Source organism: Tenrec ecaudatus, chromosome 18 (genome assembly GCF_050624435.1).
Source record: "Tenrec ecaudatus isolate mTenEca1 chromosome 18, mTenEca1.hap1, whole genome shotgun sequence".
NCBI lineage: Eukaryota > Metazoa > Chordata > Mammalia > Afrosoricida > Tenrecidae > Tenrec > Tenrec ecaudatus.
This window is the reverse complement of record NC_134547.1, coordinates 10,539,958-10,546,137: the sequence shown is the minus strand read 5'-3', so window position 1 is coordinate 10,546,137 and position 6,180 is coordinate 10,539,958. Positions and strand designations below refer to the sequence as shown.

The following is a 6,180-nucleotide window of genomic DNA, read 5'->3' as shown; positions in this document are numbered from 1 at the left end:
TCTACCTTACAAATCTGACTAGATCAGAGGATGTACATTGATACAGATAATAACTGGAAACACAGGGAATCCAGGACAGATGACTCCTTCAGGACCAGTGATGAGAGTGGCAATGCCTGGAGGGTGGAGGGAATGTGGTAGGGGGAACTGATTACAAGAATCTATGTATAGCCTACTCCCTGGGGGATGGACAGCAGAGAAGTGGGCGGGAGGAGACATCGGACAGTGTAACATTTGACAAAATAATAATTTATGAATTATAAAGAGTTCATGAGGTAGGGGGGAGGGAGGGGGAAAATGAGCAGCGGTATTAAGGGATCAAGTAGAAGGCAAATGTTTTGAGAATGATGATGGCAACAAATGTGCTTGACACAAGGGATGTATGTATGGATTGCGATAAGAATTGTACGAGCGATTTTGTTTTTCTGACCTCTCTGCGGGTTCTCCAGAGCCAGCCGCTGCAGTTGCTGCAGTTCTGTGAACTTCTTCGCGATGTTTCCCTTGGCCAAAAACGCACTAAGCCGTCTTCAAATGCGAAGCATTCAGCAAGCAATGGCAAGGCATAGCCACCAGAAACGGGCACCTGATTTCCATGACAAATATGGTGATACTATTTTAGCTGGTGGAGCCACTTTCTGTATTGCTGTATGGACAGACACAGCAACACAAATTGGAATCGAATGGAACATGTCCCCTGTTGGCAGAGTTACCCCAAAGGAATGGAGAGAATAGAAATTAAATCAGCTGGTGGTGTAATAGTTGTTTCAAAATTAACTTTTAAATTGATTCAAGTAAAAGCACCACATATGCATTAACATGGCATTATTGAAGAAATAAAATGCATTTGAAACTAAAAAAAAAATTGTACGAGCCCCCAATAAAATGATTTTTAAAAAGAAAAGAAAAATAGATGTTCAGGGAATAAAGTATAGAATTCATTTAAAAAAAAAAAAAGAATTCATTTTATGTTTTCATGGCCTGATATTTTATTGACAGTACTACGGACTACCAACAGAATACACAATATGTCTTGGAAGAAATACAGTCAGACTCTTTATTAGAGACAGGAGATGCTTTGTTATCAGGAAACACCAGTTGGATGAGGACATCATGCAGGGGATAAAGGCGGGGCACCTAAAAAGAGTTGGACCCATGGCAACATACATTGACACAGTGGCTGCAACAATGGGCTCAAACATAAGAACAATTGTGAGGCGGTGGGAAGACTGGGCGGTGTTTCCGTCTCTTACCATAGAGTGATTGTGAGTCCAAAGCACTCCAAATTAGTTAACATGGACTTTGAAAGTTACTGCTCAAATCCATGTACTGTGTACTTAAGAATGTTAAAGAAATATACACAAAATATTCAGATGAAACACATGGAACATCGTTAAACCGCCTGTTTCTTTCGGATGTTCTCTTAGCTCCCTGAAAACAACAATCTGCTTCTACCCTTTCTCTGTTCCACTGGGAGGAGTATTTTTGAGCTCTTTCCTGCAGGCACCAAACCAGAATAGAGGAATTAGCTGCTGCTGGAATTTTTGGATTAACTTCAGGAAAGTTTTTCTTTTGTGCATCCGTAAAGGTGTTTTCTGGGTACGGAATGACTTCATAGGCCTCCTTGAACCCATCTTTGTGACTTCTACCAAATGTTTCCTCTCCTGGCAGGTCCAAGAATATTAACGTCTGCTTTCGAGAACGGTAGGGAAAGCTGTAGCAGAAAGTTGCCTATGATGCTTCGCCAGAGAATCCTTCTCCACCAAGACAATGCTCCCACTGATCTCTCTCAGGACAGAAGCCTCATTTTGAAAGAGCATCAATGGTGCAGGACTTGGCCGTTCTACACAGGGTTGTTATGAGTTCGTGATGGCTCAGCCCCACTTAACAACAACAACATCGATGGGAAATAATTAGTTCACAGTTAGCTCTTTCCAACTAAATTTGCTGTACAAGTCATGGAAAAAAATTATTTTTTTCCTTCAGTTAATATTTTTTAAAAATAATAAAATAAATGACATCGACACACTCAGCTGTCTAAGATTCCTAGTTTAGGCAGGGATTTCTTATTATGGTTTCCAGAATGAGGACCTTGCATTATGTATAAGACTGGGTTGACCAGAGAAACAAATAGACACTCATGTATATAATAAAGAGCTTTATATAAAGAGTAATTGTATATTAAGAAAATGTCCCTGCCCAGTTCAGATCAAGTCCATAAGTCCAATATTAGTCCATATACTAGTCCATAAAGTCTTCTTCAAACTCATGAAACACATGCAATGGTGCCGAATGCAGGAAGATCACAGGCCAGTGGGTGGAAGTCTTTTGGATCCAGTGGTGTTATAAGCATCTCAGTGCTGGCAGGGCTCTCCACATGACTTCTATGGCTCCAGATGTCTGACTCCATCAGCCTCTCTCCATGTGTCATCTCCACAGGGATGTCTTGCAGGGAGTGAACTGAGAGACAGAGTGTCTCCCGCCTCCAAGGAGGAATATAGAACTACCGAGTCCTCAGCAGAAGGCCATGCCTACAGAGAGTCCTCATTGGCTATGAACTGATTGATAGCCTAGACTCCACCCTTCCACTCGTAATCCTCTCAAAATGACACTAGATTGTGTAACTACCACACACATTAAGTATGGTGAGAGGACCTGATGCAAAGGGCTTAAGTGGAGAGTGAATGCTTTGAGAATGATTGGGGCAGGGAATGTGCAGATGTGCTTTATACAATTGATGTATGTATATGTATGGATTGTGATAAGAGTTGTATGAGTCCCTAATAAAATGTAAAAAAAGAAAAGAGGAGAAAAAAAAGAAAATGATTAGGGCAAAGAATGTACAGATGTGCTTTATACAATTGATGTATGTATATGTATGGACTGGGATAAGAGTTGTATGAGCCCCTAATAAATTGGTTTTTTTTAAAAAAAGTATGGTGAGAGGACACAATCCAGGTGCACACCTTATCTGATTTTAGACCACGTGGCATTCCCTTGTTTGGTTTCTACAATTGTCTCCTGAGCCATGTTCAGGTTCCCCACGATGACACTTAAGTGCTCTAGTATTCCCACTCTTCTCAAGGTTATCCATTATTTCTTATGGCCCACACCGTCAAATGCCTCTGCATAGCAAATGAGATACAAGAAAACATATTTCTGCTAGTCTCTGCTTTCTGTCCTGGTTCATAGGACATGAACATTCATACTTTATATTCTTTTCTGAACCCAGCCTGAATTTCTGGCAAATGTTTGCCACTGTACAGAGGACAGAAGGCTTTCCTCCATCCATGTCTTTTGGGGTAACTACTTTGTAAAGGCAGCGCTTGCTAGGGATCTTTTGCAAAACCTTTCCAACCTGAGAGGGCTTATCATCTGATACTATCTCTGATAACCTTCTTGAGTTAGCGAGGTATGCTGTATCTGTCAATGGTCTGCTCCTAGTCAATTTTCTGTGGGTAATTTCTCAAAAGCAGACAGCCTGTTCCTTCTTCATGATATGTTCTTAGTTTGAAAGCTCTGCTGAAATCTGTTCCCTAAGGGGTGACTCTGCTTGGACTTGATCTACCAGTGACATAGCGTGCAGCAGCCCAGAAGCGCACAAGTCACCAAAGGACACCAAATTCAGACAAGTGGCAAGTGGTCAGCATAGAGTTCCTTAATCTGGTCATCACAGCCTTGATACAATCGAAGGAGCTCTTCCTCAGAGTATGGCGGAGTCTTGGTGTGAACTGACAGTGCGTGGAAGCGAGCTGATTTCTGCTGCTGGATTGGAATCTTGCCTCTAGTTCAACTGATCTCTTCTGATGTCACCAGCTGATTCCAGAAGACATCAGGGAACTGCTGAGCATCCACCATCCTGGGGTCTTACAGGTTTATCTTCCTGCTTCCTGTCCATTAGGCCCAGCAGCTACAGGAATCAAGGAGGCCTTCAGCTTACTCCTGACCCCCAGACTCGATCCAACCTGGATAAACCCATTGCTTCAACTGTGAGAGCTGTTTCTCTGCGGGCTTATTTTTCTTGGGATTTTTCAAAAACAGTTTCATTGGCACTTAATGCACACATCATACAATTCAATAGTTCAATCACATCAAGAATTGTACAGTCATTAAAAAAAGAATTGTACAGTCATCACAACCAATTTCAGAAGTTTCTTTTCTCCTCTACCTTGATGATTAAGTCACCTTGAAAATGATTTGTGTAACTATATTCAGTTCTGGTGCTCAGTCCCCCTCCCACCTTCATTGTTTACTTCCAAAATCCAGCTCCCCCAACCCACTCACCCATCCCCTACAAATACTTGCACCAGTTATTCCCTCTATGCAGCCATTCCTTCTGTGGGTCCCAAACTGGTAAACCCAACAGAAACAATAAAGAACAAAAGTGAAATGAAGTGGTTAGGATAAAACAATAGTAGTATAAAGATTAAAAATATAAACAATGAGCAAGAAAAAAAAAGAACCATCATCCATATTTAAAAAGCCAGGGAAGTAGTTTCTGTCATGGAACAAGCAAGGGATCCTTGTACCTGAACAAATTCAGGTTGGGTCTAGAGGAAGGTCACTTGACCAAGTATCGGACTTAATTTTTGTTTGATAGTAAGGTTGTTCCAGACCATTGCCTGTGGCTAGAGAGGATCTGCCAGGGGCTTAATTTGATTAGACACTCTGAAGATGGGTTTGGGCACCCATTCCTTCACAGCCTTTCACAAATTGGGTGTTCACAATTTTAGCTGACACTTTTCCCTTTTTCATATATGAATTTTATTATTGTAATCTTTGGATCACACAAGCTGGTGTGCTACTTCCATGTGGACTGAGTTGACTCCTTGCTTAGATGGCTGCTTGTATGAATACAAGCCGTTAAGACCTGAGAAACTATTCAAATTGATAGCTGGGCACCATCTGCTTTCTTCACCACACTTTGTTGTAGCACCCTTACCTTCAGTGCTCATTTCATGCAGCAGGGCCCTGTTATCAGAACTAACTGTTGGATTGGAGCTAGAGTTTAATGGGGGCCCAGGATCCATCGGCTTGTCTCTGGGCTCTACATGATTTGGGTTAAATGTAACAATTGCTTTGATGACAAATTCAAAACCCCACAAGACCAGCTACCCCAACAACTACAACAAACCAACTAGCAGACAACAAAATCGAGCAAACTAGAAGCAGACAAACGAAAGCCTATAGGATCATTAAAGTAAAATCTTGTCGGTCATCCCCCTGGGGTATAAGCACTTGCACCAGAAACATCAAGTTTTCCAATGACACATCACTCTGGACACTGTAGGCATGAGGAGTCTATGCAAATACAGTTCCACTGTGAGCTGCGACCCCTGCATTGTTGCTCCACTGTTTGATCTCTCATTCAATTGCACTGTTTACCCTAGGCATGGGGGTTGGTGCCAGGAGGACACTCTCTGGATCAGTTCTTCCAAGTTCAAAACTCTACCAGCAGCTCAAACCTGTCATATTGCAACAAGGTATTAAATATGTGGTGAGCCTGTGTCCCTTTCCATTGGACACCCACTGGGGTTCTCTGCAAGGTCCAATAAATGCCACTTCCACAGGTCTGTACAGCCTGCTTCTTCCTTTCAAGTGCCCCATCCCTCAGTCCAAGGGTGCAGGCAACTACAAGGCAAGCCTTCCGGTGCAGCCCCTGGGTTATGCCATGCTGTCCTCAAGGTCAGTGTCCAAGTTTATCTTGGTGCTTATTCCATGGTGTGCCACTGAGGACTGGGTAGAAATATATTCGTAGTGTCTACCTAGGAACATAAAATTGGGACCACTGTCCCCATAGGTACCCTAAAATCCTTGTTTAGCATCCCTTCCTGATAGGCAGCTACTTCCCCCCAATGACCCCTGTACTCACCAACAGAACTATCAGTGCCTCCTCCAAGATGTAGATGCTCCTCTCCCTGCTCTTGCCTTGATTTTACCACAAGATTCTCTTTCCATTCCTGTGGGTGGTCCATTGTTTTGATCCAGCCTTGTCTTGATGTTGTATTTATTGCCTCTAGTGGATGGTCTCCTCCACCTACCCCCTCTTGAAGGAGTGACCCCAGACAATGTGAGAGCTCCTCCTCCATGATTGTGAGCCGTTTCTTGTCATAACCTCTCTCTACATACATACAGATACAGGTCTCTCTGGCTTTCTTCTCTCCAGGGTCTAGCTTCACAGAG

General features: G+C 42.7%; 1 pseudogene; it reads left to right on the top strand.

The window, feature by feature from the left end:
* Positions 1-475: 475 nt before the first annotated feature.
* Positions 476-748, top strand: LOC142432297 (cytochrome c oxidase subunit 7B, mitochondrial pseudogene; annotated as a pseudogene).
* Positions 749-6,180: the final 5,432 nt, after the last annotated feature.